Source organism: Dendrobium catenatum, unplaced genomic scaffold (assembly GCF_001605985.2).
Source record: "Dendrobium catenatum unplaced genomic scaffold, ASM160598v2 fragScaff_scaffold_1637, whole genome shotgun sequence".
Lineage (NCBI taxonomy): Eukaryota > Viridiplantae > Streptophyta > Magnoliopsida > Asparagales > Orchidaceae > Dendrobium > Dendrobium catenatum.
In genome coordinates this window covers 60,886-72,753 of record NW_021320099.1, presented here as the reverse complement: position 1 = coordinate 72,753, position 11,868 = coordinate 60,886, and the positions used below count along the sequence as shown (strand labels likewise).

Genomic DNA, 11,868 nt, shown 5'->3' with positions numbered 1-11,868 from the left:
TTCAACAAAATAATTATCAAATAAATTTTTTTATGTTTTTACTGAAATATTTACAATTTTAATCAATTATTATTTTTTTAAGAATTTTAATTAATTATTAATTAGTTATTAATGAAATATAACTAAAGTTTATTCAATAATATTATTTAAATTGAATTATTAATCTCTAAATTTATTTTATTTTACTAAAATTTATTATGTATATTTGAATTATGTTTATTGTGTCTATTTAGTTATATTAGAAACTAAGTATTTAATGAATTATTTATATCATTTAATTTTTAACATATGAGAAGTTATTTAATTTTGATAACAAAGCAACACCAAATTTTATGAAATTGATAACATAGGTTAAGGATGACTAATATATCAATCTCTAAAAGTTTGAAGCTAATTTGATTTCTATTTTATTTTAATGAACTTATTTAATTAATATTTAATTAAGGATTAATTATTTTTAAATTAATTTTAATCAATTATGGATTTGAATTTTACTTTTCAATGATTATAGGTTTGATTTAGAGTTTATTGAAGGTAATTTTGCAATTTTTTTAATTTTCTTTGATTTATTATAATTTTTGGAAAACTCAACCATTAAATAGTCATTATGCACTATAGTGTTAGTTGCCTAATTTGTGTTTTCCTATAAATAGTCATTATGTTATGTTTCTTAGAGAATTTTTTCGCTTGCATAATTTTAGTACTTTTCATAGTACTTCTTCAGAACTCTCTCGGAGTCAAATTTAAGGGAAATTAGAGAAATGCTAGATATAATTATTAGAGTGTTTAGTCAGTGTTTATTTTAGTAACTTTATACAGGAAGGAAGGAGTGTATTGGAGAAAAATTGATCCTACTAGGTGATATCACTCTCTTGTTTTTTTATTCTTTAATGATTTAAATGAAAAATAGTTTGCTTATCTTTTCTTCCATGTGTAGCTAATTCTCTAGTTTTGGATTGATGATGTAGAAAATATATTAAGTACTATGGAAGATTATTGTACACTAAAGTTAAATGATGTTTTTAATATTTTTCACTCTTTATTTAATGCACATAGTGGCAATATATGTAGTTAAAATTTAGTGTGATGTATAGCCTCGACGGAGGAATGAAAAAAACAACCAGGAATGCAAGAATAACCTGGATATTGAAATTATATATTTGTATACCTAGACATAGGATATAAATTATGATATATTCTAAAGGAGATGATATAACTATAGGAGGTCAGTAAATATCATTTTCACCCCTACATGCTTTCAAAGATCTAGGGATGAGTAGGCTCTGAATCACATTACATATAAGAGTTTTATTAGGAAAGATATGAAATTCATATTCATCAATCTTAAATATTTTTTTTTTAAAAATATTTTATCCATTATTTTTACTATTTTTAGTCAATGATTAAATCTTCACAATAAAAAAATTTATTTCAGTAAGATAATTTTATAATTAGAGTAAACAAAAGTTGTGATTGCTAGAAGCATACTTCCTTATAGGTTCCACACTTTGTTCTATCATTTTATTACTTGATTTGGTACGTATACTTGCATATCATATGTGGGGTTTATTATTTTTTATATATCAAAGAAAACTTAAGCATTTTTAAGGATGATACAGCCTTAGATATTTTTATAATTCAAAAGTGCACTCCACATCCCCCATCAAGTTTTTTGTATTGTTGCTGGGGAAGTATTTCATTTTTATTAAATTTAACTATATTGTTTAATTAATTTCATATATAGTTAGACCTACTTATATATATATTTTAAATTTCTTTGATTACTAATTATTTATTTTTGGTTGTATGCTTTATAGCCATTGAAAGGAACTATTATTCTTTGATAATTAAAATGAGAGAACCTTCATAAAATTTGAAGAACAAAAGATATATTAAAAATGACTGAACCAGAGTTAAATCAAAATCACCTCTTACAGATCATGCAAGCCCTTTAGTAGATGGAATCCAAACAAATAATATTTAATTAAAGATGTCATTATTTAAATGGTTCAGAACACTCAGTTTGGGGGACCCCATAAAAGATCCCATTTTATATTTAGCAGTTTCTTAAAAACTTGTACAAAATTTATGAACAATGTTTTAATTGATGATGCTATTAAATTTAGATTATACCCTTTTTCTCTTAGAGATAATGCAAAAATAAGGTTGAATTATTTACCTCCAAGCTCTATAAGTACTTAAAATGAGTTGGCTCAAAATGATGAGTATTTCCCACCTTAAAAAACTTCCAAACATAGAAATGATATAACTTCTTTTACTCGATTTGAAGGAGAATCCATTTATGAGAGTTGGGAAAGATTTAAGAAAATACTTAAAAAATTCCCTCACTATAATTTACATGATTGGTTGATTATTCAAACATTTTATAATGAATTAGTAGGATCTCTTTCTTAATTGATGTTGCAGATGGAGGATCATTAATGTCTACGTCATTTGAGGAAGTATGTGAATAAATAGAGGAATTGGCTCTAGCAAATTTCAATGATTTGCTGATTTGGTAAATCCTAAAATTTAGTAGGAATTTATGAATCTAATGCTTTATCAATCTTTACTACACATGTTACAACAATTTCTTAGAAATTGAATACAATCAAAGTAAACTCTAGATTAGGAATTTAATCTTTGGGGGATCAAAATTCAATTGAAGAAAGTAATGTGCAAGGAATTGAAAATATTAACTTAATTAGAAGATAAAATAATCCCTATTCAAATACATATAATTAATGTTAGAGGAACCATAACAATTTTAATTGGTCAAATAATGTAGGTGGGAACAATCAATGGAATAATGGGAAGAATAATCAAGAAGCAAATTGGAATAATCTTCAACAACCTATTATTAATCCAAAACCTTTATATCCTCTAAGATTTAATCCAAGAAATCAAATTGGAAATAAAAAAATTAGCATTGGAAGATGTAGTAATGTAGTTAGGGAACCAATTGCAAAATTAAGCTACTTCAATTAAAAATTTGGAAACCTAACTAAGTCAGTTTATTATTACAGTCAGTAGCAGAACTCTTAGATCTTTACCTAGTAATACTAAATTTAACCTAAAACAAAAAGAAAAATATCTTAACAAAGTTTATTTGAAGAATGGAAATATTATAGCCAAGCCAAATTAAAAAATCTAGGCAATTTTGGCTGAAGACTATATACTTAGTGTTACAAACCTGGGCCCAAGTAATGTGACTTTGATGATAAAAAATATTATTATTTCTTTACTACTACTTTTATTTCATATCTATTTTATTTGCATTGCTTACTAAACTTTTAGGTCCACAAGTTCACTTGCAATGTAAATCAACTCAAGATCAGGTAGTGTTGGGTTAAGTCTATCTATAATTTCAATTTCATTGTACTTTTACCTTTCTTGAGTTAAGTCATAAATCTAGTGGACCCCATGCAAAGTAACCATGCACACACAAACTTAAGAGGGCGAGTTAATGAATTAGGAGAAAAAAGGATTTTTTAACTAATGATATAGTATGATGTAAATTGTACTCGATGATCAGTTATATAAAAAATCCTAATTAAGGCACCCATTATTAAGTAAGATTAATTAACTAATCATAATGGATGATTCAGATCATATAAGATGATTAATTATAGACATAAAAATTGCCGCCAATTATAATTTAAGAATAGTTTAAACTTCAAATTTTGTTCTAATCGTATAGGATGATATATATCATAATAGAAAAATTATGACAATCATGTCTAAATTGATCCTATGATTAGGGGATTAATTATGGTTAGATTGCTTGATTATATCATTCATGATGATCTAAGATGATCTTACTAGAAAATCTTTGATATTCATGGGATAATCCCCCATCATCCAAGTCAAAAACCATAATTTTCTTCTAATAATACAAACTATTATACTGGGAATACTGAGGGATGTGCACGATAATATGTAAATTACCCCCATCATCTCATAACGTACTGGATGATCAATATAGAATCTTGAACTAATTATCCCAGACAATCACAGAATTGTATTGGACAATCTATATAAATACTTAAACTGATTGTACGTTGTAATACTGATCATACTGGAAAAAGAGCTATTTTATATTAATTATACAAAATGATCTAAGGATTATACTGGATGGTCTTCAATGATAAATTAAAAATTAAGGCTTCTTTAGGAAGCTCTCTATTTGATCTCTTATATTATCTTTTGAGAGATCTTATGCTGTTAGGTTGACCTGAGAGAGAGCTTAGAAAAGGAAGAGAGGAGAGATTTGAGATAGAGAGAGAGAGAGAGAGAGAGAGAGAGAGAGAGAGAGAGAGAGAGAGAGAGAGAGAGAGAGATCATTGTGAGGGATTCACAAAGGTTGCTCCAAGCAAGTTTTCCACCATCTTCTTCAAGCTTCTTCCTTAGTTCCTTGGTGGCTCTAGGGAGACTTTCATCGGCATTAGGTTTTAGGTTCTCTACTTACTCCAGGAGGGTGTAAAAGGATTTCAAGGTTCTTTACCTACTCTAGGAGGGATTAAAAGGGTTTCCAGGTTCTTTTCCTACTCCATGAGGGAGTAAAAGGATTCAAAATACTATACATCACTGAGGCAGTAGAAGGATTTTATAAGGGCTTCTCGACCTTACTATGGAGGTAAAATGAGAGACTACTTTTAGTGCAATACCTAGAAAGGTGGTTTCCAAGAAATGAAAGTAGGTCAAGTTGACTGAACCACTATAATTATGGTGTGTTCTTTCTATTTAACTATTTGCATTTAATTTCCATATTTTTTGTGATTTTTTCTGTGTTTAAAATCTCTAATTTTTTTTATTATGAAATTAGCTTTGCTTCCACACTGTAGGATAAAATTATTTGTTTTAAAATATTCAAAAATATTTTTTTTTCCTTAATAAAATTTTTAAAATAACTAATTCGCCCCCTTCTTGGTTAGCTTGGGCTAGTTCATAAAGGGTTAACAACCCTCATGAATTTTCACTTTGTACAATAAGGGAGGCAACCATGCTTTGGTCTAGGTATGTTAGGTAGATTTTATAGTTTTAAAAATAATAATAATAATTAGAGTTTGCCTAAAAAACTTGAGAGAAGAAGGGAGAATTACAACACAAAGACAGTACTTAATAGTTTAAAAATTAAAATTTTAAAACCTCCTCTCACTTAAAAATTTTAAAAACTTCAAGTTGGAAGTTTAATTCTCAATTCTTGCCAGTCCTTGAGTATAGTGCTATATTTTCTCTTCCTAAAAATTTAACTTAAGTAATGGGCAGAACCAATCAAAGACATTCCTTCTCTAGGATTAGAAATAAAGAACCTTTGAAAAATTAAGGTTCCTTTTCTCTTCTCCACATGTAGAGTTCTTTTATCATTAATAAAATTTATGAGTTCATAGTTGAAATTCGTGAAGATACAAGAAGATATAAGGAAGATATAAAGAAAATGCATAAATGTAAAATTTTACATTATGAAATTTATCCTAGCCAAAATCTTCTATACTTAATTACAAAAAAAAAGTTTTGCCATGGAAAACTTAAATTGAGATGGGTCTGACTATATATTACTATTAGAATATATTTCAATGGTGCCAATAAGATTCAAGATAAGAAAACTTTCACATTTTTAAGGTTAATGGTCATAGATTAAAACCTTGTGGATTAGATGAATACGGAAATCTTGATTTTGGAGAAAGAGAGGATGTGTATTTTGAAAGTTTGAGTAGGTTGTTAGACCTTATTGAATTGTCCCAAGGCTAACCAAGATGGGGGTAAATTAATAATTTTAAAATTTCTTAGATTTTCAAAAGTTGTTTTTAGAAAGTTTAAATAATAATCCTTAAATATGTAATTATGTAATAAAATGATTATTACAATAAATTTTTCAACCACAAAATTTAAAAGTGCAGAAAAATAAAAATATTGAAAAAGTAAAGTGAACAGAAGAACACCAAATTTATGGTGGTTTGGTCAAACCTATACTTATGTTTACTCCCTGAAGACTCCTTCTTGAGGTATTACATTAAATCAAAGTGACTCTCCTTTTTCCTCCATAGCAAGGCAGAGAATCCCTTACAAGCTCTCTTCCACCAACCTTGTGCGAAAGAATGCCAATGTCATTTCTCACCCTTCTGGTGATGGCAGTGAACCTTTATCCATTTTCATCCTCTTAGTGACACCAGAGAACCTTCATCCTTTCTCACTCTCCTAGTGACAACAGAGAACCATCATCCTCTTCCACCCTCATGGTGATGGAAGAGTATCGCGACATAATGTTGAAGATCTTCTGTCAAAAGCCTTTAGAGGAGATTGGTAGAAATTTGAAGAAGAAAAAAAAGATCCTCGCTTTGGGCAACCTTATGAATCCCTCACAGCTCCCCCTCACTTGATCTCTCACACTTTACTCTCACAATGTCTCCCAAACACTCATACTCAATGGCCTCTCTCAACAGAAAATCATAGCAAAGGTTTTGAGTGTTAGTTTTTAGAACTCTTATAAAGAAAATATGAGAAAAACCATCCAAAATCCTAAAAATTACAAGTGAATTGATTTAAGATCATATAGTACAATCAAGGATCATCTAAACAAATAGTTCAAAAATCCAGGTACTTTCCTATAGAAACCTTATTTCTACTCTGTTAGTCATCTGTACGAACTGACATCGTATTATATAAACAGTTCAAAACTGATCCTATTCATTTGGTACGACACTGTATGAACCTTATTTCATATTCTGTTAGTCATGTGTATGAACTGACATCATACAATATAAACAGTTAATGCATATCATACTTCGTTTGGTACAAACATGGATGACCCCATTTCATACTCTGTTAGTTGCTATACAATTTAATATTATACTGTATAAATATTACAAAAATAATTGAATTCATTTGGGATGAATTGGTATGCACCCTTTTTTGTACTCTACCAGTCATCTGTACGAATTGACATCATACAGTAAGAACAATATAAAAATACAAGAAATGATTTGATTAACTTCATTTTGGATAGAAAAATGACAAATCATCCAGTACAATTGCAAATCATGCATTACAATTAGTTTTAAAATTTTAAGTTTGGACTCTTTCCTCTAGAGTTTGTGTGCACGGTTATCCAATTATAGTTACACTCTCTTAGACTCAAGAGAAAAAAAATTATATACTTCAATACGTGAAACCCTAATCTACTCTGTCTTGAAGTCTTCAGTGATCTAGAGTATGATTTTTCTGAAATGTTAGTACACACAAACAACAAACAGAAAATGTCCAGTACATGCTAGGAGAAATGATAAAATTAACAAAACAAAAATATTTTTCTATCATTAAAAAACATATTCTCAAGCTGGATTTCTGAGTTGCAACATATTTGTATCTTTATTATAAGTCATGTCTTTTAAAAGAGAACTCAGTTATGTAAGAAATTCTTATATTTAGTGTGAGCATAATTTATTGTTTTTCTTATGAGAGTCAGTATTGTACTTTTTGTGCCTAGTGCACTAGTTATCTTTTAACATGTGTATGTTCATGTTATGTTATCAAATGCTTTATGTTCCTTTTATCATTCATATGAAAGCATGTGTAGTGTTAATTATTATTTGTTTTTTTATTTACATTTTATTAAAAATCATCTCATGCTTACAATTGTTTATTACTCTTGCACTCTAATTATTTAATTAACCTTAGTAAAAATGATAGTTAAAAATTATGTAAAATTAGGATAAAAAAACTAGATAATAGTTCAAATGAACATTGTTTATACTTCATAAAGTGGGAAAAATAAATAATTAACTAATTTAGATCAATTAAGTTATTATTTTAATTTTAATTTGTAAGTTATACCTTTATATAATAATTTTTGCAATGAAGATGAATAATTATGAATAAAGATTAGATATGAGTATATTAAAATTGGAAATCATATGCAACTTGAATTTGGAATTATTAATCATATTAAATCCTTGCACAAAATTCATTAAGATGTAGAAGGATTTATAGCAAACTGATATTCAAAATCAGTAGCTATGTAATCCAAAAAATAAAAAAGAAAAATAACTCTAAAAATACTTCTGAAAAAAGAAAAGAAATACAAGAAAATAGAAAGATAAGTATATTAAAAAAATTGGTACCAGTTAAAAACTTAGAATCTGATTACAATCTTATAAATAAATTCATAAAGGATAAAATAAAAAAAAACTAGTATAAATAATGGTGAACTAATGAAGCTTCAATTTATCTACTAACATATCTAATCATTAATCTACATTGTTCACTTTAAATTTAAAAAGTTAATAATTAAATCTATAACATATGAATTCAAATTAAGTTATAAGAAAGATGTCTGATTAGTGTAATTATTAGTATTTTTCCAAACTAGAATTATAACCTTGTTAATTTTAACTTCTCCTAGACTAAAATGTATTATCCTATATTTTTGTAATTTTAAACTATCAATTTTTACTTTGGTTAATTTAATTAGAATTGCAAAATTTTTATTTACCTGAGGACAAACAAAAGCTTAAACTAGGGAGAATTTGATAAGTATAAATAATATATTATTTAAGGTGTAATATTTTCAGTGAAATTATATTATTTTAGTAATATTGTGTAGGAAAAATACAAAAAGGGCATAAAATTCTAAGTATTATTCAACACTACGGTGATAGATGAATAAATGTCATTGCACCTCCAAGGAAACTATAAGGAGCCAAAAGATTAACATGATAGCATAAACTTCTCTATTTGACAGCACCACGAAATCAAAATGGTCAGCTTGGTAGTGCCATGCTCACTATCTTCAAGCATCGTGGCATCACAATCAATCATGTCTTGGAACCAAATTTTCCACTCATGTGCCACGTCATTTTTAGAGTTAGAAGCACTATGATGTAGCATTTGTAAAATTTTAAAGGACATGATTTATAAGAAAAGTGATGCAATTGTTTAATAAAAAATTGATGCACATCAGCAAGCATGACAACAGAGCAAAAACATCAGCGCAACAGCTTTAGTTCATTTTATTGAAGCAATGTTATCAATCTTTCAAGCACCATAGTGCTAGTTGCCTAATTTATGTTTTCTTATAAACAATCATTATGTTTTCTTTATAAGGGTGTTTAGTCACTTATCTAATTTTAGTACTTTTCATAGTACTTCTTTATATCTCTCATGAGGGAGACTAGAGAACTGATAGATACAATCATTAAGGTTCTTAGTCAGTGTTTGTTAGAGGAACTTTACATGGTAAATGACTGTAGAGGAAATACATTGATCTTACTTGGTGATACCACTCTCTTGTAGTTTTATTATTAGAAAATAAAATGACCTTTCTTTATTTGATTTAGAAGAGAATTTGACTCTTAACAGGACACAATGGAGAAAAAGAATTTATGCAGCTGACCCTAAATAGTGGTATAGAGGCTTGATAATGTTGTTGTTGATGATAAATTTAATGAAAATAAGTTTGATTATCTTTTCTTCCATGTTTGGCTAATTCTCTTATTTTGGATTAATAATGTAGAGAACATATTAAGTACTAATGAAGATTCATGTGCTTTAAAGTTAAATGATATTTTTAATATTTTATGCTGTTTATTTAATATACACAGTGGTCATATGTGTAGTTAAAACCAAGTTTGATGTATAGCCTTAATGAAAGAATGCAATAACAACTAGGAATATTAAAATAGTATGTTTATATACCTAGACATGGGATGCAAAATATGCATGGTTCTTAAGGAGATGATATAACTGTAGGAGTTCTTATTTTTTTTTTTTTGTTGAAGAAACACAATTTGCATTAAAAAAGAAATAAACCAAATAGCCTAGATACAAACTAGTGAGAATAAACCAACCTATCACTTTCTTCCTTCACCATTTTAGTAAAAGAAGATGGAAGATTACTCTCACAAAACTTATCCCAAAGAAAATCATAAGAAAAAGCTAAGTAGGTTCAATAATCAGCCAACTTATTACAATCTTGACCAACAAAATGAAAAATAACATTATTCGAATAATTAAAAACCAACAACTCTTTATCTTCAATGCTTCCACCAAGTTCCTTCAGTTTGCTGTACAACTTGTGAAGAAACTGGATCACATTCTTATTGTGTCCATCTATGATAATACCTTTAGCATCTTGAAAGCTTTCTTTTAAAACATTCTCCATAGCTCTGAACGCCAATAGCTCCATCTGTGATATGTCCCAATGAACACCACAAAAACCAAATGCTAACAAAAATCTAACTTTGCTATCTCGAACAATCCCTCCAATGACAGCCCCATAATTACCTATAAGTGAAGCATCAATGTTAATTTTTTAACACTCAAGAGGAGGAGGATGCCAAGTATATGAAAGTAGCCTAGGTTACTAATTAACATCCCAGTTATCTGAGAGGATATGCTTATTTGTTGTGCTCACAAAATTTAGAACATTAGCAGCAATCAAGACTACGCTATCTCCTATTTTTCCATGCTTTACTCTATTTCTATCATTCCAAGAGAACCATAATAGAGAAACATAGATTCTAACAACCAACATATTTGCCCCAGATAAAAGTTCCATCTCATACAAACATTCTTTGAAAGAAGAAAATTTTGGTAGCCTGAATCCCCACCTCCTTAATTAGTCAATCACCTTAACCAGCTTAGAACAAGTAGATGTGACATGATAAATGTCTTCAACCTCTCCACAATCTCTTGGGCACAAATTGCTATTAGATAACCTTCTTTTCATAAGAAATTCTGCTGTAGGAAAATCCTTCTTACAGATGCCCCAAAGAAATTACTCCACTCGAGCATTCAACTTCAGCTTGTAAATCCATGAAACTGGATTTACATTATCCTCTTACTTCAAGCCATCTTCAATCAGCAATGATGAAATATATTTTCAACTCCATTTCTTCTTCGATTCCATAAATTCTCCATCCTGCTTTTGAAAAATTTGAATAATACCTATCATATAGGCAGGATCTTCTCCAAAGTATAACAACAGCTTGTCATAGTCCCACCTTCCCTCATGAACGAAAAAATCAAGAGTTAAATTATTATCATCAAAAATTTCAACAAACGTGGGAAATTTAAGAAAACTCTTGTCCAAGATCCATACATCTTTTAAAACATTTATATTCGACCCCATAATAACATTCTATCTTACAAAACTCTTTAGAGCCTTCCATCCACTAGCAATGATCTTCCAAGATGAAAAGCCGCCCTTCATATCCTCATTGCTCCACCATTTACCACCATATTTGGTCAACAAATTTTTGTTCAGCAGAGTAGCAGGATTATTCAGTAAATTCCATGTAAATTTTGCCCACAACGCCCCCGATACAGCCGACTGAACTCCCATCAATTTACACAGCACATCCCAAGCCACATAGTGCAGTCCATGACATCCATCATACTTATTCCAGATAAAGTTCCTACTTAATTTGTCAAATTCCTTTAAGATACTCAAAGGAAAAAGAGAGTGAGCCATAAGGAACAAGGGAAGGTTAATAAAACTAGTTTTCACCAACACCAACTTCCAGCTAAAGAAATGTACCTATTCCCCCAAGCATTTATCTTCTTGAAAGCCTTATCCAATAAAATATGGAAATCATCTTTTCTCAACATCCTTAGAGCTAATTTAATTCCCAAGTACTCCATCTCATCAACAAGCTTATTCCCAAATAACTTCCCAATTTATTTGTTCCTTCTTCTCAAAACTGATTTGCCACAAATCATAGCAAATTTATGAAGATTTGTTTTTTGACCCGTCCATTTACAATAATCCTCTATAATGATCTTCATCTTCTTGATATTCTTAACTTTAGAATCAGAAAATACCAACATATCAACTTTATAAATTAAATGAGAAACTTTTTGTCCCCTTGG

General features: G+C 28.9%; 1 non-coding gene across 1 annotated transcript; it reads right to left on the bottom strand.

The window, feature by feature from the left end:
• Positions 1–2,250: 2,250 nt before the first annotated feature.
• On the bottom strand, positions 2,251–2,357 carry LOC114581296. The gene has a single exon (XR_003703156.1). It is a non-coding gene; the product is annotated as a small nucleolar RNA R71 (small nucleolar RNA).
• Positions 2,358–11,868: the final 9,511 nt, after the last annotated feature.